This window comes from Vulpes lagopus, chromosome 3 (assembly GCF_018345385.1).
Source record: "Vulpes lagopus strain Blue_001 chromosome 3, ASM1834538v1, whole genome shotgun sequence".
Classification (NCBI taxonomy): domain Eukaryota; kingdom Metazoa; phylum Chordata; class Mammalia; order Carnivora; family Canidae; genus Vulpes; species Vulpes lagopus.
This window is the reverse complement of record NC_054826.1, coordinates 155,067,620-155,094,489: the sequence shown is the minus strand read 5'-3', so window position 1 is coordinate 155,094,489 and position 26,870 is coordinate 155,067,620. Positions and strand designations below refer to the sequence as shown.

The 26,870-nt window shown below is 40.3% G+C and overlaps 1 long non-coding RNA gene across 1 annotated transcript in view; it reads left to right on the top strand.

Annotated features, from left to right (window-relative positions):
- Positions 1-213: 213 nt before the first annotated feature.
- The window catches only part of LOC121487698, a 147,401-nt gene continuing 120,744 nt past the window's right edge, over positions 214-26,870 (top strand). The window contains exon 1 of the long non-coding RNA XR_005986899.1: positions 214-359. This is a non-coding gene — a long non-coding RNA (uncharacterized LOC121487698). The remainder of the gene's footprint in view (positions 360-26,870) is intronic.

Genomic DNA, 26,870 nt, shown 5'->3' with positions numbered 1-26,870 from the left:
TCCTCACAATTTCTGAAGGCTACCAACCTAATCTTTTAAACCAAATTAAAAATTACAAGTTGGAAAATGTTTGTGGGTTATCAAAACATTCTTTATGTCTGGCCTGCTCTGTGCTGACTCATATTCTTGCAAGTCTCATGGGATGCTTCTTAAACACACTTCACCTTTCTTTCTTCAGTTTTAGGGTAGAAAGAGTCCCTTTAACTCCTGAAGACAGTAAATCACAGTTTGTGTGGTGGTTCTCAGAAGACACTTAAAGAACTGAATTGGATGCTCTACATAGCACCCTTGCCAAAAGAGTTCGGAAATGACTTCCAGCTTCCCACAGTAATAAAATGGCACTGTTTGGCATCTTTAAGGTAATAAAAGTGAATTTTTTCCATTCTAGTAAATGAGAAGAGAGGCCTGGTTGTTTTAAAAACTGATTAAAATTCATGTGTTTTCCTCAAATTATAGAGCATGATATGAGCGCACTTACACGTGAACTTCAGACCACCTCAGAGCATTATTATATCCAGCTCTCTGAGGGAAACAGGATGTGCCAGTGGGTCAGTGGAAGGGAGCCTGGGAAGGACCCATCAGGTGCTGTGAATACTGAGGCCCTGGTTCAATAGGTGGCACTCTTCCCTCTGAGTCCGTGGTGAATGCATCCGAAGTGTGCTCTTTGGCGGATATTATTTGGCTTGAAGGAAACATTGTGGAAGTTCGTAAGTGTTTCTGGCACTGTTAAACAGCTGCTGAGTCTAATCACAGGCTCTGGCTGTATTTTGGTGATGGGAAAAGCTCTAGAAAACAGGTTTCGCGCCTTTAAGAAAGAGGCTCATGCAAGGCATTATCGTCATTTGTGTACAAGACGTTTTAAATTCAGTTGCCCTCTCCCCACGTTTCAAAGGAAAATCTTTTGTCATTCCTTTGACTCATAGAGTCTGGGAGGAAGTCTGATCATCTTCCATTTCCCATCTGGGTATTCATAAGGCACCTGCATCTCTGGGATTTCTCCTAGACTACACAATGTAACCAAGTGACAACAAACATTGTGTAAAGGAAGACCACCCTTCAGAAAAGGCCCTGAATGTTAGGAGGTTGCCAGCCAAAGGCATGCGATATAGCTTCCTCTCCTCAGGCCTCATTTCAACTGTTCCAGAAGTAGGAATTATCAGTCTGCAGGCCAGAAAAGACAAGACTGATACTTTTTACGTGTAGGCCAGCGCACATTCGTCTTTGTTTAATATGCTGCAATTATGAGGCTATTACAAACAAATTAGTAGTATCAGGGAAGAATTTTTAATGACTTACTGATCTCAATTATTGCCAAATACCTTCATCTAACCGTCACATTCTTAATTAAGAGACACCAGTGTGTGTGTTTATATGATCTCTTTGTTAAAATTATGCAATAGTGGTCTCAGCAGTTAGGGGCCGGTCCACTCATTAAGTAGACACAACCATCAAAGAGGTTAAGCAGGTATTACAAAAGAAGCAGGATGTAGACACACCCAGTTTAACAATAGTGGGGAAGGCCACGTCCCCAGGAAAGATACGGTAAGAGGAAGGGGAAATATCACTGCAACTCTTAATGATCGTCTGTAAACACTTGAGTTCGTGTTCATTAAGCCAATGACGGCTCACTCCAACAAAGACAGAATTAGATGTACATGCTGATGTGTTTTGCTCACAAATACTCCCAATGATTATGACCCGAATCAGAGCATCCGACTTCAGTGGGTAACCATCTGTGATAAAACGGGGAATGTTTCCTTCGGGAGGAGCCCAGAAATACCAACAGAGACAGTGTTTCTGTAGCTAGTTCTTGATTTTCACCTTCAAGTATGTATTTACCTACTAAAGTATGGGGTCTCCAAGCAGACTCGTCGCAGAGGATTAAGAAAGAAAAGAGTAGCCCCCAATCCACCTCTAATGATCCACAAAATACGGCACGTGTTTATAGATCCATATTTACCCTGATCCCTGTTATGTGACTTAGCCATTCCTCTCAATATTTTGAGCTACGAGACTTTCATGGCCAGGGAACATATTTAACTATGCACAGAATGGTCAGTAGCCAATGAGTAAGGGTTTGCTGAATAAGTAAATGAGTAAACATGTAAAAGTGAATTTCTCATTTTTCTTGTTGCTGAAATGGAAGCACTCTTACTTGCAGCAACTATGTAAGGGTAAGAACATTCATGTTCTTGATTTTTTTTTTAAGTGTAATAAAGTTTTCCCTAAATGTAGAAACTGCACTGTGCTATCCTAAACAATCTTCCTGCTTAAGAATACTAAGAGTTCAAAAAAAAAAAAAAAACAAATAGTAGCTAGCAATTTCAACATCTCTATCTCTATGTTAGCAGGAACTTTCTAAAGAGTTTCTGATTATATCTAGCTTGTCTCCTCATCCCTCACTTATTACATCCTCTGTGATTTAAATTATCTGTCTTCGGAATTCCAAATATTATTATATACCTATGGTAGATAAAATAGTCTCCTTTAAACATGTCTAATTGTTTCTCTAACATTTATTTTGTATTCATGGATAAAATTGCATTTGTCCATTCATTTCACACATATTGGTTGAGCGTCTACCATGTGCAAGATAACCAACCAAAATTCCAGGATGAGACAGAAAATGTTCCATTTCTCTTATTTCACTTGTTTCAGAGTTCACCTAATCCCACTGGTTTACTTCGATTTGGCCAGTGATCCTAAGTGATCATACGGGCTAAAGACGCACTTTTATGAGAGTGATTTGGAAAGTTGTCTGTACCTAGGAACCATCTGTGACTATGTATGTAGTCAGACGGGTTCTGAATTTCATTCCCCTGGAATCAGGCTCAGTAGATTTGGCATAGAGCCCAGAAATCTGTGGCATTTCTCTCAAGTATCCCAGGTAATTCTCAGGCAAGTGGTCTTTAGAACATGCATTAAGATTCACTGTTTTAAGAATTAAAGAAATTTTTTTTTCTTTCTATGCCTTACTTTATTCTAGGTACAACATGTATCTTCTCTTACATCCTCCTACTTTCCCTATAAAACACAATTTAAATGCTCCTGAATTGTGTTGTATAATTACAGGAGAATCTGTTGTGGCCCATGAGGATTACTGTAGTATTTTTTGTCCCTCTAAAAAGAATAGGGATTAATGAGGAGTATTAAATATAATTTTTTTAAAAACTCACATTTTCATAAGAAAAATACTCTAATTGCCATCATTCAATTCTAAATTGATAATTCATTATAAGGGGAATCATGGATTTTTTTTTTTTTTTTTTGGTCCTTAACCTTGACTATCATTTTACAAAATAATTTTCAGAAGTTTCCACGAGGTACTTTTCATTATTTTTTTTAAAGATTTTATTTGTTTATTCATGAGAGACGCACAGAGAGAGGCAGAGACATAGGCAGAGGGAGAAACAGGCTCGCTGTGGGGAGCCCAATGCAGGGCTCCATCCCAGGACCCTGGGATCATGACATGAGCCAAAGGCAGATGCTCAACCACTGAGCCACCCAGGCACCCCTAGGTACTTTCCTTTAATGCTTTCTTTTGTAATTTTCCCTTAAAAATATTCCATTGGGTCCTGATATGAATTTTTCCTAGTTCCTTAGGAGACAATAAGAGAAGTAAGATCTATTTTCCTTCTTACATCAATGATGCCTTACTTCAAACCCTTTGAATGGATTATTTTTCTCTACAGGTCCTTTGGTGATATGCATCATGTCATGGGTTGTGAGCAGAATGACAGTATTGAAGGTCAGAGTAGATAGAAAATCTGTGACCAGCCCCCGCTTCTTGAATTAGTGTCCACCACTTTTCCTTAGATACGTTGGCTTATTATTTCATAATTTGGGTTCCAGACATGGTTTTCTTGCTACTAAGGTTGATAGGTCATTTTGTTAAGAAAATCTGATATATTTCTAACCTCTTCTAATTTGTATGTTGTCATTGTGTGATCTGGTGCATTTTTATTTGTTTTTAATTCAAGTGTAATTAACATACAGTGTTATATTAGCTTCAGGTGTACAAAATAGTGATTCAACAATTCTGTACATCATTCAGTACTCATCACAATCAATGCAGCCTTAATCCCCTTCACCTCTTTGACGCACATCCCCACCCACCCACCCCTCTGGTAACCAGCAGTTTGTTCTTTGTAGTTAAGAGTCTGTTTTTCAGTTTTTCCTCTTCCAACTTTTTTTTTTTTTTTTAGATAAGTCAATAATCCCCAAGCCGCATTAGGAGATTTCAGTTGCTATCAGCCCCAACGGCCACTTCCCGTCAAACATGGCACCATGTAGACACTTTCTTTGCATTACAATACCATGTTTACTCATTTTTTCTTCCCTTATTAAAAAAAAAAAAAACAAAACCAAACTTGTTTTTAAGAGGCTCACTTGGAAACAGCTCATAGGAATAGACAATTTTGAAATGTTGTTTCTTTAAGTGCTCTATGCACATTCACCTGAATAATCCAACTCACTAGAGATTAAAATCTGTTCTAGCTATTTGCAAAAACATAGTGTCCAACACCTAGTTAGCCAACAAATATGTTAGGTAGGGCTAATCAAAATAAAATGAACCATAACATCTTGCCCTCTAAAAACAAACAAAAAAAATGGATTTTTATTTTGAAAATTTAAAAGACTAAATAAATTTGAAACGCTGTTTTAAAATATATATTTCCACATGATAATATGCCCTTGGGCCTGGAAACAATTACAATAAAATTTTGTGGAGAAAACCCCCCGCTGTTTTTGTGGTGGCATTTCTGCCATGGTTCCAATTAGAACTCCTATAAATCTTGGAATTGAGCAAATAGGGAAATAAAAATCTCATAAAATACCTGTCTGTATTCAAGCCGAAAAAATGAATTTGGATAGGATTCCAAATCAAACTTTCTAACTTGTTGAAGTTGATACATTTATACCTGTTTTCCAATTTGTGGCAACTTATCTAAACAGTTCCAAGTTAAAATAGAATGTAGACTTTGATCATTCCTTTTTAAAAGAAATCATGATACCTTTGGCCCAATTCCCTACACTAACGTATCCACTTCCCCACACGGGGTTCTGTTGGAAGCTACAAATAAATAAACAATTGAAATATTCTCTCCACAAATCATGGTGAGGCTGAGAATCAGGAATCCTGCGCACTGGGGACCAGTAGCAGCCCAGGCAGTGGGATTTTGCCTTAAAAGGGGACAAAGAAACCTTCTCTCAACAACTTTACAATGATAAAATGTAAGGTAGAGCACATTTACATTTTTTTGACTGTCTCCTTTCAGCAACCTCATACAGAAAGTCTTCTCTATCTTGTTAAATGTCATAATCGCATGATTATAAATGCTATGCCAATTATTAAAGGCTCCCTGAATGACGAATCCAAAATATTTAGCAGCATCAAACTTTTGGGAAATGTGGGAATCTCTCTAGGACAGTATTTTCAAATGATGCATAGAGGTAAATACAGATGTTTTTTGAACCATGGGCACAGTTTTTAAAAAAAGAAAATCTTCAAAGATCCCTTGAGGAGATGCCTGACTCTCACTTTCTGGTTGAAAAATGCGGCCAAGAGGTAGAGAGAACCCATCCCATCCGGCAGTTTCAGTACATCTAACCCCACCAGAGATGACACCGCTAACGTACATTTCTCACAGTGAAAGCATCTCATGGTGAAGGGTCTACCTGCCTTCACTGTCTTCTAGGAATATGTTCTTGGAAAAGAAAAACATTTTCCATCCACCCTAAGCAGTTGTGGAAGGAGACATAAAGTCATGACTACGCAATGGTTGTTGGCCAGTAGGCCTGTAATTGTGATGAAAGTTCATGATCCTTTTGTGGCTGTTGTTGCTGTTGTTGTTGTAAATCCTAATTTACAGATATTAGGATTATGCACAGACAAGGAAAACGAAAGAAAAGACGGGGGGGGGGGGGGGGAGGAGAGAGAGAGAGGCAACCTAGCCTATAATCTGCTTGTTAATCACTTACCAATGATGCCAAAGTGAAAACAGATGATTAAGTTAGATAATGCTTTGGATAGGAAAAATGTATTTAAGCACTCTATTTGAAAACATTAATGCTATAATTCTCAGCAGCATATTAGATATCATCCTTCCTCCAAAAGACTTCAATCTCATTAGATGTCTCTTATACTTTAGTTTTTGTGAAAGCCTTTTTGTTGTTGTTAAGTATTTTGTCTCTCCGTCATCTCTCTCATCTGAATATCTGTATCTCTATAGTTATCCAGATACCTTCTAAAATCAGAGGAAAGAAGCCTTTTCAAATACTTTACCAAACATTTCCCACACTAATAAAAGCGGGTCAAAATGATAAGAAAATGAGTCGTTCACCTTCCAGGTTTGCAACAGGGGACACCTCCAGCCTTAGTAATTGATTTCAGCTCAGCACGGGTTTCCGTGTGTTTTCTCAGCGTTCTTCTGCTGTAGGAGATAAAGTGCATGGTTCTGTCCTCCAACACTGCCGTGATGTTAACACAAGGAGTTTTGTTTTGGGAATCTTCATCCGGCATAATTATACATTCTGTCCAGGACTCCATTGACGGGAAGCAAACTATTTCTCTCCTTCAGTTGTCGTGCTGGGTGGAAAGGCCAGCTGGGGCCAGGAGCTAAAGCTGCAAAAGAAGCTCTCCCAGGTCGCGGGTGGGAAGTTCAGTATTATTGCATCCCTAATAGCAGCTGCTTCTGTTTGAACTCAGGGTTATGAAAGATGAACTACATTAAATGGTAAATCATTAAATATCAGCTGAGTAAAAGCACGGTGGTGTGTTCCCTGCCTAAATCACCAGCATCCGTCTTCTCACACGTAAAGAGTTGCTCTTTTACAATCATGCAACGAAACCCTGACAGAAGGGCCAAGGCTGAAACCACACGAAAAACCTCAAATAGCATCTTTTGGGTTTTCGGTTGGCGAGTCCATGATCATCAGCAAATATTCAGCTGTGGAACCATGGCACAGCATTGCATTTAACACAGCTATAAAATATTTAGGAATGCATAATCCCTTTAGAGCCTCATTTTTTTTTCCCCTCATAGTATGTGTTTATTCTTCAAGAAAAGAAAAACAACTGTTTAAATTATGTCCACCTAATACCTTAGATTTACTGCAAAGCCTACAATTTGCTGGTTTCCTTTTACTATTGATCCTCCCTTTACTTACGGGGATGTGAACATCATAACTAGAGATAGAGCTCCTACTTATTCAAAATTAAAACTGTACAATAAGAAATACCATAAAGTAAGGCCTCAGGACTGTTACAAAAATTAGACCCTTCTCCCCTGCGTGAATTAGGCAGCAGGATAATCGCAAAGGGCAATTATAGCTGTAATATTCCGCGCTCGCTGCATGGCTCAGCTTTATGGTAGTTCGCTCACGACTGCAAGCAGGGTCAGAAGACAGTGGTCCTTCTTTATTTTTATGCTGCATGTGCTTTCATGGTGCTTTGCTCCACCGTGGATTTGTCTTATGCACACGAGTGTTGGAGCTGTCACTACGGTGTCATGCTAGATGCCAGCGTCATGGCAAGATTCTGGAGGTAACCACAGAGCATCTCAATGACATATTCTTTTCACCTCCCCTGAATATGCAGTCTACCAATCATTTTTATGATATGCTTATTTTGAAAATGTATCCTGTCATGTCATTCCCACACTTGTCTCTGCTGGAAACGTATTACTTTCCACCGGTGGTAGAAAGAGGGTCTCTAAAATGTTCTTAGTAGTGATACTTAAAGACGCATTTCACTCAACAGATGAAAGGAAGAATTTTCTTTCAGTTCTATTAAAAGATGTCATAAAATTATCTTTGTATCCGTTATAGAACAGATGAAATTCTGAGCAGAGAAAATTGTCCACTCACACTCTACTTATTTTTAAAAATACCTGAAAGTTTAAAAGAGCACACATTTTTTAAAGATAATAATAATAATTATAAAAGAACACGCATTTTTATGTCCATCAAACTTATTTTTTATAGGCATTGTATCATTTTAAAAGTTACAAAGGTGTATTTCATTATAAAAGCACATCTATTTCTTTCATTGCTCTAGTAAATGGCGTGTACATCCAGTAAGAATATCATGGAATAGCTTATATGCACAACGCATTATTTTAGTGAATTGTTTAGTGAGGAAACAATTATACTCTCAGTAACAAATTCTGAGGCCTTGGAAGATCATCTTACCACAGGACCCTAGGAAAATATTTTGTCAGCCATTCACCACCATTTTCTCATTAGTACAGTGGCAATAATAATAATACCAATCTCACATATTTGTGAGAATAAGACAATAAAGTAGAATAAGTGCTTATCATAATACCGGGCACATATTAACCTCTTAGAATAAGTGAAATGATTGGTTTTGTTCCAAAACACATATAATGTGTTTCAAAACTTTACTATGCAGTGTACCATGTTTCCTACAGCTTCTGTTCGTTCCCTGCTCTGCTTCACATTCACCAAAAACTCCTTTTTATAGCTTCTCATTCCACATGTTTTATCCACTAGAAATCTTTCAGAGACCAACCAGCGAGACCGACTTGCAAATATATTAACAGAAAACGTATATGGCATGTGGTTACCTCTTTGGGGACATAAATAGACAAACAGAAAATGTCACTAATGTCGCAGTGTCATGTTTTAGAAGCAATATAAATCTCCATGAACTGCTGGACATGATCTTGCTAACACAAAAAAGAAAAGACAACAATTTTGGCGAAATTAAGCTTAACCCCGTGGGACATGGTTATCCTCATGTTAGCTGCTTTTAAGACTTTTTTGGCCTACACCCACATTCAGGTCAAACTAAAGATAGTTGAATATTATTTAGTAGCATGGGTGGGGGATCGAGGGCCAGGCAGGCATGCTCAGGACATTGTCTAGAGCACAGGAGCAGAACGTAGGCCTCTTACTCATTACTGTCTCGTCATTGTGTTAAAATAAATACATCCAGGCAACCCGGATTGCCCACCGAACAGAAATGAGGCTCTAGAACCTGGAAGTTTGTGTACCTGAGAGGAAGAAGCATGAGTTGGTCTTTATTTATTTATTTATTTATTTATTTATTTATTTATTTATTATTTTATTTGTTCATGAGAGACAGAGAGAGAGAGAGAGAGGCAGAGACACAGGCAAAGGGAGAAGCAGGCTCCAAGCAAGGAGCCCAATGTGGGTCTCGATCCTGGCACTCCCGGGATCCTGCCCTTAGCCAAAGGCAGATGCTCAACCGCTGAGCCACCCAGGCATCCCGGTCATAATTTATAACAGAATCCGTAACTCAGATTCTGGCTCCTGAATAATCTAGCACAAGCACGAGAATCGTTCAGTGCAGTGTTTTGCATCTTTGTCAATCAACTTCCTTTTCTTTTCCTGTCCCCATAATAATGTTCTACACGTATATATGTGCTGTGAAAATAGCAAAGAGCGAAGCTTTACGTATTGCATGGTAAAATGCTACCTGAAATGCAAAAAAGAAACCACTTAATTAATTCTTAAACCACTTAGACTAATTTCATCAGAGATTAAGTCATTCAGCAAGTCATGTCATTACTGACGCCAAGGTTAAATCGCTCTTTCTTAAAAAAAAAAACCATAAGACCAATCTTGAAAGAGCTTTGCAAAAAATGAAAGAACCGATTGATCTTGCCTCACCGTCCTCCGGAAAGAAAAGTGGTATCTCGCTACCCAATGTTTCGGGCTCTCTCTGTAGTTGCTTGCTCTTATCTGTCCTGCTTACCAAGTTTCCAAGGTCGACCCATTTCAGTATGATAGTGCACATTTGACTTCGCAAGGACTCCTCGATTTCTTCTCATTTTTTGGAGGAAGATGAATTTTGTCACTGACCATTCCAAACACATGTTGCTTAAAAGGAGTCAGTTGCACCCCAGCACTTATGGAAATCCCGAGCTCGGGTGGCAGGGAGCACCCAAGAATGGACGAGGCGTCAACCCCACAACTGCCACCTGTTGAGTGCTTTCCCGACAGCTGTATCTCTTGACCATCACCAATGTAGATAATCACAAGAGGCACGGAGGAAGTGCGTAGCCGTCAGACTCAGAGGAAGATCCCATGGTCATCTGTGAAACAGCATTGCTTCTAATTGCCCCATAATGATTTTCTAACAGACACAATGGTATGTAGTGCAGTCTTCGAGGTGATTTAAAGCGCACAATAAACCACAGTGCAGCTGAAAAACCAATTGAGACTTATTAGTGCCAGGAAGGTTTTTGTCCTACGTGAATACTTAAGAGCATTCTCACCAGCTACTCAGTCCACAATCCACTTTTACCAAAAATAACTGCGTCTATCATTGTGCCGGGGCAGTTCTGAAATGTAGATGGACCTTTTTTATTTCAAATTTCTGTGAAATTAAGCTTCAGTTTTACTTTTGATCTTTGAGATACACAATCCTAAAATAAGTTCATTGGTGAAGTGATGGTCCCAAACCTCATTTCTCTGATTTTTCCTTAAAAAGCCGTTTAATGTTTTTATTCTTACCCTTCAGTGTAAGTGTCCAGCTGTCATCAGTCTTTGCTTCTCCCCAAACATTCTCTGACACGGCAGTTGGGGAGGTCTGGAGACATGGAATTGGCTGGCCAGACCCTGCAATCCTTGGCTTCTTAATGGATAACGACACTAGAAGCTACCTTTATTTGAGGCCCCACTATGGGGCAGTCTTCCTCTGAGGACTTGGTAGCCTTGAACTTGAAAGATTCCAGTCAAAACGACACTTCGTGCGAAAGTCTGGTGCTCTGTTTCTGGGAATTCGGTTGTCAGAATATGATGGATTAATCAGCAGAGGCTTTCTAAATCCCCTGCTCCATTCCACGCTGTAGCATAAAAGAAAGAGAGACACAGAAAGACAGAAAGACAGACAGACAGAGAGAGAGAGAGTGAAAGGAACTCCAAAAGATCAACCCTTTTACACTTTCCATTTACCGCATCATCATTATGATAATAACCAAAATACGTTAACCCTCTCACATATATGCACAACACAAACGTGTGCACACACACTCATGTACGTGCCCTAAACTCACTTTCTTCACCAATTGCCGGATCTCATGTATTTGGGTACCATCATGTTACTATCTGTTACTGCTGCTCAGAAGTGTGGCCCCAAGAGCAGATATCGTACCCTAATTAAAAAGAAAAATCGGTGCGGAACTTGCATTAGGTGCATCTGGGCTCATTCTCCTTTTTTTTTTTTTTTTAAGATTTTATTTATTTATTCATGAGAGACACACACACAGAGAGGCAGAGACACAGGCAGAGGGAGAAGCAGGCTCCATGCAGGGACCCCAAGGTGGGACTCGATCCCAGGACTCCAGGATCATGCCCTGGGCTGAAGTCGGCGCAAATCTGCTGAGCCACCCGGGCTGCCCTCATTCTCCAATTTTTTGGGGGAAAAACAAGCCCCACATGCCCAGAAGTGATATTTTTCAAGAAAAGAAATCAGTCACCTATCCAGGATCCCAAATGGCACAAACACTTGGAAAATGCACTTTTGACACCTACTACCTACATTTGTGAACTCTCCACAACCCATTGCAAAGGCAACTTTTTCTAGGATGCCCCAGTGTTCTTGGCAGTATGGCCTGACTGTGAACCCTACTTCAGAGTCCCCCTACTCACGGTGAATTAATTGTGAGAGGTAATAGCTAAACATGCTATCACGTGGATGCTACTGTTCCTTTTTTTTTCAATACAGGAGATACTTGCACTCTCATGTTCTCTTGTTGTTAATAAACATCTTCTTGTTTTAAAAAAAAATGCATTCGTTATCCAAGAGGTGCTAAGGAGCCATGCCTGAACTACATAATTCAGTGATTTGGGGAGGGAGGGAGGGGCTGTTAATACAGCCTAAGTCTGCGTAAAGAATATTTCTTGTCCCTAAGTCAGTAGTGGGACCCCAGGTTAGCCTCGCCTCAGCTTGCTGCCGGTCCTACGAAGCACAGCTGTCACTCCTGCTGGGCGAGACCAGCTGCAGTGAAGTCTGGGTGAGTCACATGTGTGCTTCCTTCAGGTGTGCCCTGATCTATGTCTAAAGGACGCGTCAATCCCCTTCTTAAAACAATCGTTTCCGCACACGAACCAGCGCAGGCAGCGCAGTCGTTCTTTTCAAACATAAGGAAAATACGGACCATACATTCAGACGCACCTGTAGATGGAACGAGTAAGTACCTCGTGCCTCACAGGTGCCAGGCCAGGGAGTGGAGAAAAAAGAAAAAGAGGTGAACATAATGATCTGAAGCCTCTGACCCGGTGTATTTTATACTGTCAATGGGGGAGTCGGATCATGAGCAAACAACATGCATCCCCGGGTAGTAACAAATACTTGACAAAGATTGAAGCCAAGTAAGGAAAATGCAGAGGCCTGGGACGGAGAGGCCCGGGGTGGAGAGGATCGGGATGGAGGGGCCCGAGATGGAGAGGCCTGAGATGGAGACGACTGGGATGGAGAGGCCTGGGATGGAGAGGCCCGAGATGGAGAGGCCTGAGATGGAGAGGACCTGGATGGAGAGGCCCAGGGCAGAGAGGCCCTGGATGGAGAGGCCAGGGCGGAGAGGCCCGGGTGGAGAGGACTGTAATGGAGAGGCCTGGGATGGAGAGGCCCAGGGTGGAGAGGCCCGGGATGGAGAGGCCTGGAAGCGGGGAGGAGGGTTTGCCGGCACGAGGTCTGGGGAGTGGGGCTTTGAACAGTGTGGTTAGAGAAGCCCTGCCTCTTGTGGTTCCATTTGAGTGGAGAGCTCTGCCAATGTCCAGGGAGTAGATTTCCAGTCAGAGGAACGGCGGGTGCACAGGCAAGAAGGTGGGAAGGGGCTTGGCGTGTTTCAGGAACTGGCTGTTTCTGGAGGCCTTTGTGGCATGTTGGTGTAAAAGTTGCCAACTCTTCATTCTAGCGAAGGCTGGCTTGTATTTGAAGATGAAGGCTTTCCTCCTTCCTCCCGCCCCCACCCCCCGCTGATGTTAACACGGCCTTTCTTTAAAGGGATGATGTAAGGTTTCAATGTTAGTTGTTGTTTTTTGTTGTGTTTTTTTTTTTTTTTAACCAGCCTAACTTGGCAATAGAAAATGTTGGCAACCTTACGTTGTTCTCTTTTCCTTTCCTTCCCCCAAAACTAATTCATGAAATACAAAACTCTGTTAAGCTCTGGCTTAAAACGACGTGCACTTAAAGTGCCAAATCCCTCCCGCCCAGACCCCCCCACACACACCCCCACACCGCCCCACGGTGCCCATGGAAAACTCCATCCTGACGGGCTTCTTAGTGTTTTTTGTTATATTTTACCAACATTCAGATTTAACTTCCTATTTTCCAGGTTTGATCTGAAAGAAAAAGAAAACACGGGGCTTCCAAAATTATTCGCATTTTGTGTTAGGTTTCTTTCTTTTTTTTTTTTTTTTTTTTTTTGGTTGTTTTTAACATAAAAATGCGGTAGTAAAATTTATCCCTGATTCTTTAATAAAACAGCGTGTCAGCAGAACAGGTACGGGAAATGGGGCCCTCCCAAGATCTTTTATAGTTTGACATCAAAATTAAATTGGGATGTTGAGAACATCTGGACCTCTCCTCCTCTATCTCCCCCCAGGACTTCCAAAGGATATCCATGTTTGTTTTGTGTTTGTGTTTTGGGGGTAAGGTGGAGAGTCTGGAACTGCTTTTTTTTTTTTTTTCTTTTTTCTTCAAGGGGAAAAGAGAAAACCAGATATTTTCAAGGGAATTGACTAGTAGTGGCCAGTATAACAAAGAAACCCCACTAAGCCTAACCACAACCTGACAGAATGAAAAGTGATTCCAGAGCTGCCACTCACCACAAATCCCCGCGAAACATGCCAGGAAATCAGCTGAAAGCAGCAGAGAGGCCGCTCCTCAAGGGCCACAAACATGACCCCCAGAGAATCTTCGGGTCCCATTCAAATTCAAAGCTTCGAAAGGGGAGGTGGGGGGGGGGGGTGTGTGGTGGAAACAGGAGACAGAGAATTAGCAGCCCTGTGATCGCTTTCAGGGTTATGATGGAACTGATTTAAAATGCAAAACCGAGTTCCCTTGTAAGCCCTGAGACAAACTGGAAGCTGAGATGGATGTAGGGTTTGATCTGGTGATTTTCAAGTGTAGGATTGTAATGGGGGGGGAGGGGGGAGGGGGTGGGTGGAAGGATCCAGGCTGAGATGGATGTAGGGTTTCATCTGGTGATTTCCAAGTGTAGGATTGTAATGGGGGGGGAGAGGAGGAGGGTGGATCCAGGCTATTTGTTTGTCCTGACCTGAGATGGCCTGTTCTTCTGTAGGAGAAGCGAACATGGCCGATACACTACCGCTTCGGGCCTCCATGCTAATAAGGCGTACTTCCCACAGAATCTGACAGAAAGGGTGAATACCTTGCCCTGCTCACGCTTAATTTGTAGTGGCGTGTGTATTTCTTGAATGTTCATGACGTTTTCTAATTCATCAGCACACAATTGGGCTTTTTTTTCCTCCCTCTGCACAGAATGAAATGCTGAGAGGGCAAGAGGTTCAGGGCCTTGTATTATCCCGGAGCCAATGCAGTTCCTTACCCAAAAAAGTTATTGCTAATTTTCTTCCCCCCCCCCCCCCCCACCACCACCTCAGGAACAAAATTGTGCTTCAGCAAAGAATTTAGCACTGACCACACTTTAAAATGTTTATTGCTGTCGAGTCTGTCACAGATTGCATCAAGCCACAGAGATGCTAATCTATCTCATGTATCTGAAACTCCTCTGGGAAACATATATTGGGGCTTACTGCTGAGTGAACATGACTGTTAGGATTATAGAGACCGTACGCGGTGAAGAAAAGCAGCATCGCTTTTCTGACTGGAGAGTAAACAATAGGGCGATTGTCGGCTTACACGGTGGGGCCAATAGCCCTACTGCTGAGGAGCTCTATGTAAAAACCGAGATCAGCAAGCAGTCTTGGTGTTTTCTTCTTGGAGTTGGATGTTGTCAAGGATTCAGATGAGCCACCCCAGTGAGTATGCAGGAAACAAAACAGGATATTCTTGTTTAAGGACTGCTTTCTGTAATTATGTTGATTTTTTATGCAACACTTGAACTTTTAAAAACTCAAGGATGCATAAGAAGTACTCCAGAGGAGAATAAATGATTGGGATTTTGTCTTAAGTGAAATGTTATCTTGCGTTCTTAACAAAATTAACTTGTTTGTATTTGTGAGTGGGTCTATGGATTGAGTATACTCAGGCTATGCCCCTTTTTGTCTCCCCACTTCACCCACCCACCCCCCCACCGCCACCACCCCCCCCCTCCACCACCACCACCATTTTCAAACAGGAGGTCAAGTTGTCTTTGGAACATCATATTTCCTGCTTGGAAAAGGCACTGGATTGTCTTAAGAGTCTGACAGGAAAGTTCCAAGAGTACCAGGAGTTTCCCCTGCAAGGCTTGAGGGGGGTAAAATGTGCAGCATCTCTATAAAAGTTCTTTCCTCTGAGCTATCATGAGCTGTTCTATTGTTGTGTACACAAAGGTCTTCAGAATGGAAACAGCTAAACTAAACTAAATACTCTGAGGAAAAACGTCTTTGGGAAATATGCACCGTGGGCTTGCTTGGAAACCTTGTACTTTTATCTGTCCTTCCTTGTTGAGGAAGGAACATCTGGCTCAGCCTCTTGCCGGTGAATGCTATCATGCTACAGACATCCGGTTACTCCTTTCCCATCCGAATATCAGTCCTGTGTATTAGACAAGGGATGTAACATATTTGTATGCCAAGAAATCTGATTTGGTGACAATTATTTGCCCTTTATTTTAACAAAATTACTTCATGCTCCTTTTCTTTAATCAAAATGCCGTGCAATTTCCTATTTCACTTGAATCATTCCCGTAATTTCACGACACAATGAAAGGATTATAGATTAGCACAGGTCAATCTCCTCCATATTCTCCTTATTTTGCTTAAGATTCCAATCCACGAAAGGTCTTGGACCACATAATACTTCCGGGTCAAGGACACCGCAAGGTCTCTTTGCAAAAGCACCCAGCTGAGCAGTCATATTCCCATGGCAGTGTGCCCTGAGTTTTAACCGTTGTGATTCAAGGGAGAAAATGAAATGTAAACTAGATGGTAACTGCCAACGTTAGTCAGGGACACGCTGACGATGCTGATTTCACTCTAGGGATGAGGCTTACAGGATAGAATGTAAAATGGTACTTGGGGGTCAGCCCGACTGGATTTGAATCTCAATTTTACCATTTGACAACCAAATTACTCAGCCTTTCATTCTCTTGGTTTTCTCTTTTATAGGAAAAAAAAAAAAAGATCATAATCATCGTTCCAATTATTCATCGCTGCATAACAAAACATCCCCAAAACTTGGTTTAAACCCAGTTGGTTTAAACCAACGATCTATTATCATCTTTCACTTTTCTGTGAATGACTACACTTCCTTGGGTGGTTCTCATTTGGGGTTTGTCATTCTGGTGAGGTCAGATACCAAGTGAATAGTAGGCTTGAGGGGGCCTGGCCATCCCACATGCGTCATTAATCCTTGTTGGCTGACAGCCCACCTGAGGCTCACTTTACACCTGACCTCTTCATGTGGCTTGGGCTTTCTCACAACGTGGAAGCCTTAGTCTGATTCTTACATGGCAGCCCAAGGCTCCAAAGGTACAAAGCCGAAGTCCAGACCTAGTCTACTGTCTCTTCTGCCTCATTTTATTCATCAAGCAAGTCGCCAAGGGACTCAAAGGGAGAGAAGTTAAACCCTACCTCTCAATTTCAGGAGTAGTTAATAATTTCCTGCCATCTTCAATCCACAAGAGGTACAATATCTACCGCAGAGAGTCTTGTAAGAATTAAATAATTAATCTATGTAACATACCTAACCAAGTGTCTGACACTTGTGATATTTTTTTCAGTAAAAAGTCAGTCACTATTATGTTCTAGTCCTGACCCCATTTTATTTGTCTTCTTTCCATTTACTGCTATTTGAACTGACTTAACAACTATGCCCATATACATGTATGTATGTGTTTATTTTCTCTCTCTTATCCAAATATAAACTTTACAATCACAGCGACTTCATTTTTTTTTTCCGGGCCCAGAAAAATGCCTGTTATATTATGAGGGTGCTGTGAATATTTGTTGAATGAATAAGTGAACAGATCCCTGGTGAATATAGAACTTGGATGTTTGGTTGTGGAACATGCGAGTGTGACTGGGGTTGGGGGAAGATTATGATCAGAAGGAATCAGAGAGAATTGACATTCTGATTTATTTAGGTGTTTTAGAAATTAGGATATCATCTGTTACCTGGAGCAGCTTTTAACTATAACTGTCTTAAGAAGCACAGATAGGTGAACAAGTCCTACTCTGCCTCCAGAAGGGCTGACAATTGGCACACGTTGAGAACTGCCATGTGCCACTCACAGGGCTTAGAATCTGACAGGTCCGGGTTTAAGTCCCTGCATTGCTGTTTGCTTGCTTACTGACATGAAAAGGTTTTCTAAACTTCTCTGAGTTGTAAAATGTGTAAAATCGGGCAGTGAGGCTTACCTCACGGGGTTCCTGTGAGAAGGAAATACAGTTGACAAAGGGTTTCAACCCAAATACTGGACACAATTGATAAACATGTACCAATTTTCAAGAATATCGATGATAAAGAAACTATCAATATGACTCATAATGTGCTTTATTTTAGACGAGCTAGCTTTTCAATTTTTATTTTTCAGAAACTCCCCTTCTGTTCCAAACACATTTTAAAATATTAAAATGATATTAGGTTCATTTTTTACTAATTCAATATTTAATCTGAGAACATATCGGTCCACAAACTGACCTTTCTGCTTCACCCAGTTTTTGACACAGGAATTGAAACAGACTATTGAATAAGCCTTAACAACCATGTTTAAAATAAATATTTACATGATTCAAGAAAAATTGTGACATCAAAGGAAATAAACATCATGTGCAAAGAACATTTCCTAGAATTCAAGGGGAATTCCCTCCACCCCTGCCCCTTCGTGAGGATGTCCAAGAGTCATTTACTTACTCAACATATGGTTGAGAGCTCAAAAAAATTCAAAGCACTCCGAACTTTTGGGGAATTTTGTAAAGGATACTCCTCCTCCTCCTTGGTTTTTAGTGTACTTAGTATTTAAAAATAAATTTACTGACCAAGATAAATTGATAAATGTAACAATTTTCTTTCCTTGACACACACACACACACACACAAATCAATTCAAGATGAGCAATTTAGGGATACATGCACATATTCATATAAATTCATAGTGAGTAAATTGGACAAAAATTTTTTCTGTTTTATTGTTTTGGGAAAACTCTCAAATATTTCTCACATTGAAAAACTGTTCTAGAATATGTGGAAGATAGAAGCTAGGGAAAAAAATGACTTAATAGAGAATCATATGTCTTTGAAAGGAAAATATTCAGCACTGATGTTGCATATTGCTGGCAGCCAGACAGTACAGCATGTATTCCGCTCTCCAAGCGACAAAACACCAGAGCATGCACATAGCGAGCACAGCGTGGTCCTCCAACATCAAGGGGAAGGTACTTGCAAAAGTCACAGGATAGCATAGTAAAATTTAACTGATTTGCTTTTGCTTGGGCAGGGAGGATATACAAATACAGGACTCGCCAACAGGTTTGATACCGGATAGTGGCAACATTAAAAATTACATGTAATTTTTAGAAAATTTAGAAATCACCTATGAGAAATAATAGGTGATTAGTAAATCAGTTTTCTTTCCATCTTCCTTTTGGACTATATTTTCTTTTTCAACTATTACCACAGTGTCTGAGCTCTGTAACAGAGAGTGTAGCCGCATGGGCTGGTATCATCCCATGGTTCTTTGTTCTCAAGTAAACAAATCTAATCTTGGTTAAGCATTAACCAACGGCAGGTCAAGGACCAATGGTTCTGTCAAGAACCAATATGGGGGAAGCAGAAACCCAGATGAAATAAATATAAATTAAGTTCATCTGAACATTTGGATCATTCCATGTTTAGTTTCTTCATGATCTGTATAATACAAAGATAAGCATGCTAGACCTCAATATGAAAAGGGGGAGCCCTTCATATTCCCTGTCAAGATCTGATAGGATCAGATTTATATAAGGCTCCAGATGGGCAGATATTGACGTTCATGCCACCACTATTTTTACTATCCAGATGTGCTCACAAAAGGAATTTTTGTTTTCTTTTTTTTCCCCTTCCACGTTTTACGCTTTCCAGAGAACCTCCCTAATTCTACTCTTTAAAGCGGTAAATCCAAATAGTAAGACTTCTCCACAAAAGGCATCCCTGAACATCCACCTCTAGCTTCCATTTTTATAGTAAGGATCACTGATACCTATAGGTTGGATTATAATTTGCTCAATTTATCCAACCAAGACAAAAGCCCTTTAGGGGAGTTTCAACGTCTAGTCTATTATTTAACCTCATGAACAAAAACACCGTGTTGCCTCACTTAAAAAGATTCATTGCAAGGGTTAAGGGCAGATGAGACGGGCGTCTACAGTCTCCTGGAATCACAAATGTACAAACAAGGGAACTAATTTTTCTCTACTGTTTTTACAAAAAAAACGGAAAGCGTTTTTTCACACTAGGCAAACAGCAACTGGTTTAGTCTCATAAATTTACATCTCCTAAGTAGTGTCAGTATTCAGGCAGATTAGTTTAACAGGCCTTGCGGTATCATCCAAGGGAAAAAAAAAAGAGAGAAAATATATCCAAAGTCATCTGGTTAATTGGAGGAGGTGGGGAGATGAAGTTGCCTCCATTAAGTTCTTTTGGAACAGTTGCAAGATCCACAAAATCTGTTTTTAGCTCAGTCATTCATCCTGTTGGATGTGTGATGTGTTTTCAATTTAATGATAATTGCCCTTTCCATTTCTTTGATAATTGCCCTCTCTATTATCATTTATGGAGATTTCGAATTATAAATCAAGACAAGACAGCCAGAAAAATATTATGATTGTCCCTTCTGAGGCCACAGCAACTCAAGTAACACTGCCAAAGTCTGAGAGTTTAAGCCATTTTCATTTGCATGTTTTCTGAACATTTTATTTTAGGGTCCAGTGATTTTCCTAAAGAGGAGGTTGCATGACAATAATAGGACGGAATGATAATGGATACAGAGAATATAAGTTTAGCTTCAGTGCAACAGTTATAAATTTGTGTTTGAAACCAGGAGCTGGCTCTCCTGACTGTTTGAAAGCAAAGGTGAAAAGTGAGCCAGAAAGGTTTGCTATCAGCCACCTGGTGTCCCCACAGAGGACAATGCTCAGCCCCGGCTCCCCCAAATTCCCCTTTCCTACTCCTTTTTTTTGGAGGGGAAACCCATCTTCTTCTCATTGAATATTCTCCATGATCCACACAATGAGATAAGTACAAAGACATGAGTCAGATTTTATCTAAGAGTCCAGGAACCATCTCCCAAAAAGGAAGCAAGAAAATAAAAATCTGTACCCACGACATGATTCTTTGAGGTGGTGCCAGCTTGTACCTGCTCAGGAGATCCTATTAATAAGTTTTCAGGAATTTGGCAGGCTGTCTGCTCCCCGAGAGAGTCACTATTAAAAATCAATTGTATAAGTTTTGATTTAAATAACCTGTTAAAAACAAAGTCAACAGATACACAGAGCTCGCCACGTCCTAATTATTGTATTATTGCACTGTTTTCTATGTTTTTGAGGGTGTTTCTGCCCTTTGCATTTGAATGTTAAAGATGCCATGTCCTGGTATGATAGGGAGCATCTCTTCCCAATTCTGCATCAGTAACTTGGGACACGTGAGTAGCTTAAAATCCATGATGGCAATTACACCACTAATATATAAAAAAAAAAAAAAATGCTGCAAATCATTCCCTTTCCCCCAGAGAGCTGGTTATTAAACATTTTGCCGCCCCGCTCTGGACAGTAATATGGTTTTGTGAGAGGGAGGAACCTTGGAGCTGGGATGATCTGGGTTTCCTTGGGGCTCAATTAGCAGCTGTATGATCTCCAGCAGTTTCCTTAAACTCTCTGTGCCTTAATTTGTCACTCTCCTGCTTAATCCCCTTCAGTACCTTTCCACTACTCTTAGGATAAAGTCCAGAAGCCTTAGGGGCCTCCTCTCCCTTATCTTTGCCCCAGATTTCTTTACCCCTTGAATCCGGTTAGCTCCTCCCACTGAAGGGCCCTCACATCTGGAATGTCCTTCTTTTCCACTCCCAGATTTGGGTCTTAGTTGAAAAGGCAGATTCTTAAGGTCGACTTCCCTGATCGCAAAGCCCCTGAACCTCCCACACAGCAGGTTAGGACCCCCTCATACAGTCTTTCCTAGAATCTTACACGTGTCCTCATAGCACTTGTTAAAAGTGTTGACAAAACTATTTTGCAAGGTGCCTGGGTGGCTCAGGGGGTTAGGTGTCTGCCTTTGGCTCAGGTCAGGATCCCAGGGTCCTGGGTTGAAGCCCCAGGTCAAGGCTCCCTGCTGAGCTTCCCTCTCCCTCTGCCCCTCCCCACCACTTGTGTTCTTGCGTGCTCTCTTTCTCAAATTAATTAATTAAAAAAAAAAAAAAACCTCTTCTGCATGTTGTCATTTGCTTAATAAAAAAGCCCCCTCTGTGCCAGTGTTTCTCATGCATGTTGCTTTACCTCTCAAGCTCAGCTCCATGCTTTGCTAACCTCCCCACTTTAATTTAATCCGTAGGATATCTGTTTTGGCAAAGAGCAACCCGCTTTTCATAATCACTTGTTCCACCTAAGAGGCATTAGGCGGAATAGTGTTAAGGACAGAGGCTCTGAGACACTATCCCTTATGAGCTGTGTGGCCTCAGCAACCTCTCTGTAGCTCCATTTCCTAATTTGTGAAGTAGGGTTAATAACAAAATCTGCTGTCTAGGGGTTGTGGTGAAAATGAAGGGAACTGACCCCTGGAGAGTGCGTGTCCATCACACAGGAATGAGTATGTAACTGTCTGGTGCTATTCCTACTTGCCTTACCTCTCTCCCTTCCCCTCATTACATCATTTCCCAGAACCCCCACATCTTTGGAGGTTTATAGACGATCATTCATTACCTTTGAGGATTATAGACGACCTGCACAGCTTTAACTGCCCATCAGAATGACACCCCACTCTCTTGTGCTCGTTTCTCAGCTACTTATTGTCACCTCCATGAGATGTTTTTTGACACAGAAAACACAAGGTACCACACCCAAATCCATCATTACCCCATCACACTAGTTTGGTCTTGTGACATTTGTATTTCTGTTAACAGCAGCCCGCTTTCTTCAGTGAGGCCCCAAGTTTCTAATTCATCTATGCCTCTTCCCTCTCCTGTACTGCACATCTCAGCACTTGCCAATTTCTATTGATTGTCTCTGAAATACCTCTTGCATCTTTTTCTTCCTTTTAATTCCCACTGCTCCCACCTAGGCTGGGTTCTCATTAATCTCTTTCTTGTCTGGACTATAACAATAGCCTACTATCCAATCTTCACAGCTTTAGACTCAGCTTAACATAACAAGAGCATTCTTCTAGAATTAGACACTCTTAAAACACATGTTTCTCTCCTCCCTCCCTCATTCTCTCTCAATTGTGTGAAGTTTTATGTCTGTCTTCTGTCTGTGAAAGCGGAGACCTTGACCAACTGGTTCACCTCTGTATCCTCAGTATCTAATAGTACCAAAAAGAACAATTTATTATTAAACTTAGTACTACTATTAAGTAGTAATAGTGAGATATTATTATAGTATCAACATACTATATTATTAATATAGAATATCATCATGAAAAGAGTACTAGCAAATGTTAAACACTGCTCAAAGTATTTGTTGGGTTAATTATTGAATAGATCTGTTTTCTGTCCTCACTCTGATCTATGGTACACACACTTCATCTGCTTAAATTGGATTTCTGGTTAATTCACTCCCTTGCTCAAACATCCTCAGCCCTTCCCAATTGATTGCCTTCTGTCTAATGTCCCCATCCTGGAATATGAGGCTCCAGTTAAGAGGCCAGGCTTGCCTCTCTGAAAGCTCCCTTCCCCTCAGAATATTCAGAGTTGTTGCCGTTGTTTTAATGAGGGAAGTGATAATATTAGTGGTGACCCCAAAAGCCTCCTCAGCCTACATCATGCAGGACAACGGAGAAAGTAGCAGAGCTAATCTTTCCTAATGATTACACTTGCTTCCGAAACAGAAGGCAAAGTAAGGTAAGAGTTTTAAGAGTATATCAGCATAGTTCCAGCAGGAGCCATGAAAAAGAGATGTATAATAATAAAATAGGAAGGCTGCATAGTTTCCTCAAAACTCCTCAAAATAGTTTTTTCTTATTTAGACGTAAAAGACAATATAAGATGAGAAATTTCCTCTAGTTTACTTAAATTCATTTCCTTTTGCCTTTTTTCTCTACATGAGCTATCATTGGATGTACTTTTTCTCCAAACTGGCTTCTTTTCATTCTTGAGCTTTTTTTCATATCGAATTATGTACCCTCTTCTCATTATATTTTCACAATTATAGTTTCCTCATTTGCATCTTGATGATTAAAATGTTGCTTTCGTGTTAGCTGGGATTTACTTTTTCTTGAATCTCATAGATCTTCCCCTGAAGTATAGTTTAAGGACTACTGATTCTAAATTGATTGTTAAAGTCATTTTGTTTGTTAAAAGGTTGCATTTTTTAAAATATTAATACCACCACTACAACAGGGATAAGACTGACTCCAACGTCTGAGTTCTTTAGATGCTATTGTTTTCAAATTGGAAATTTTCCCAAAGAAATTGACTTCAAAATTTGAACAAATTTACACAGAGGGTCACTCTTTTCAAAAGAGAAGGTTTTATTCAACAACTATTAACAAAGGTCGTATTCAGGAGTGACTAGCAAGTTCCATTCTGACATATAAGGCATTCCCAAACTTTAGCAAAAATTTCTTATTTAGTGCATTTGACTACACTTGGTTAATACTGCCTTCATTAGGTTTGCTCACAAAGTTAATGCATATGTTCTACATGTAAAAGACATATATATATATATATATACATATATATACATATATATATATATATATATAATTCTACTTCTGTAACATCCTAAATTACCCAATTTGGTGTGCATTGAAACTTTAAACCATGTGCCTAAACTGTCAAGAAAACACTGAAAATGTTTTGAACCCTGCATTTTCAAATATAAGTGCTGTTTTAATATTTAAAAACCCACAGAAGTCTGGGTGTCCGTTCAAAAGCTGTACTCATTACTACAGTTATCAATAACTACTCAGTTACCTTTGATCTCTTCAAGTTAGCATAGTCCGATAGCCAATATTAATTCATCCTACAAAATTAGCTTCTTTTTTTTAAGAGATTTTATTTTTAAGTAATCTTTACACCCAAATGGGGCTTAAACTTACAATCCTGAGATCAAGAGTTACATTCTCCACCATCTAGGCTAGCCAGGCATCCCTAAAATGAGCTTCTTTATTCCAGATTAAAATATCCCTCTTTTACAAAATTACATAATCAAATGTCCATTATTTCTATGTCAGTTTTGTGTCTATTAGCTAACCATGAGATGAAAAAATTGTCAAGAAAAAACCTCAAGTGCTACTTTATTCCTTTAGCTTTTTCAACTATGGTCCAAGATATTATGCTTATCTGTAAGTGGGCTTAACCAAGGAGGGTCTGAAGCCTGGAGATGAGCCTACCTAGCAAACTTCCCTTTGTTACTCATCATAGAACCCTTGTAGCTATGTTGGATCCTCATCATAAAACATGGGGCTGGGGAGAAAAATTCAGTGTTAGACTTGGTTGAACTTCATTCAAGGACTGTCATTTTGATGCAAGATCATATTAAGAAGGATGCAAGTCCTTTTTTCATCAACCATTTTAAAGTAAAGCTTTGCAGCCTCACTCAGCAATCTGATCAAAGCCCTTGTATTCATAAAACACTTTTTTTTTTTAATAAATTCTGCTCCATTTCACATCAAACTTAGAGTTTGTTGAAAAACAAAAAAATTACTGGTCCCCCAAAACTTACTGTCTTACTAGTAAGTAATTTATACATATAAATGCTTGAGAGACCCATATTCTTCACAACATATTTCATCAAGGATATGAGTGATATTTATTAGTCTCTTTACATTCAGGAAACAGCTAATACCTCATCTAGCCTCCAAAAATTTTCTTTTAAGATTTTATTTATTTATTCATGAGAGAAACAGAGAGAGGGAGGCAGAGACACAGGCAGAGGGAGAAGTAGGCTCCATGCAGGGAGCCCGATGTGGGACTCGATCCCGGGTTTCCAGGATCACTCCCTGAGCTGAAGGCAGGCACTAAACCACTGAGCAACCCAGATCTTCAAAATTTTTGCATAAATGGTTAGCCCATCTCGGAATTCTGTTGTTTGAAAATTCACTAAATAATACTTTTTTAATAGGCAGTCATTTCTTGATCTGTTCTCTTGATTAAACTATGTCCATCTAGGCTAGATATAGCACTTTGTCTTGCAGGTATGACTCACTTGATAGAAAATCCATCCATTTACACACTGCTTAATTCGGAATGAATTTTAAGTATTCAGAACCTACATATAGTACCTTGACTTTTAGAGTCTAAAAAGTGAGCATGAGAGACAGCAGTATTTAACAGGCCAGGAGTTGGAGTTACCATCTCGGTGCTTTGAGAAACTAGAGCTAACTGCTACATCTCACTGTCACTCTAAGTTAGCATCTCACTACTTGCAAAGTGTTTTTGATCGGAATAGGAATGTTCAGCAGAGAGAGAGAGGAAGCTATTATTGGTAGTAAGAAAAATACTGCTGAAATAATAGTAATCGATAAATGATCAATATGCCTTCCATCAAATATATACACGGTAAATTAAACCTACTCATGTTATTAAAAGAGAAATGAATACTCATCTGCTACAAAGGTGGGAAGGTCTGGAGTCTTCCCATCAGGCATGTGCTGTCTGCTAGGTGTAGTGTCAGGGTGAGCAAACAAGAGGCCCATTTACAGCTGCTGTTTGCAGAGGCTCAGTGAGGTAGATGCTGGTTCTGCAGGAAAAGATCCTATGCCTGATATAAAAAAATAAAGTTTCTTCTCCATCTGCCCACGGTGAGCAGGCGCTTTCTTTGTTTTAGGACATGTGTAATGTTTCTTTTGAAATTGTAATCATTGTCAACTGACACTAAAGCCAGGCAAAGCTTTCCTTATGCTTTTGGAATAGAATAATTCACAAGTGAAAAACAGGCCAAGGTTCCCAAGGACTATTAACGCCAATACAAAGCCTGTGTAATCTGTGTGTTTCTAACACATGGCCATGTCAGATCCGAGGGATATGGTAATCTCAAGAAAGAAGAAAATTTACTGAGCCATTTTATTTCTTACATTCGAAATGTTTCTTGCATTCACACTGTTATTAACTTTATGACCTCCTCATATTGTGGTATAATCATTGAAGAGGAGACCAAGCACCGTCCCTTCTCCGGGTAAAGACTTGCTTTCTGGTTTTCCCCCACTCACATCTGTGCTTACCGAATGAACAGATGCTCAGCTTCTAAGGGCCTGACTCTGGCCTTTTCCCTCCTATCACTAGAGCGGAAAGAAAGGGGGTTCCCAAGTGATGGTGGCAGCTTTCCAATGGCTGGCCCGTACTTTCGCATTTAAAGCAAGCAGGTGGCATCAATGGGCTGTCTGACGACTAACAAGAGAAGAGTGCAATTGATCTTTTTATTAACCCGTGCCCCCAGGTGGGGGCCAGCCTGCCTCTCCCTCCTGGGTTCAGTTACACTGCTCTGTTCCAGGAACATTTTAGACCCGTTGGTGTTTTTGTCGGAGCTGATTCTTAAAGCACAGGGACACCAACACAGATG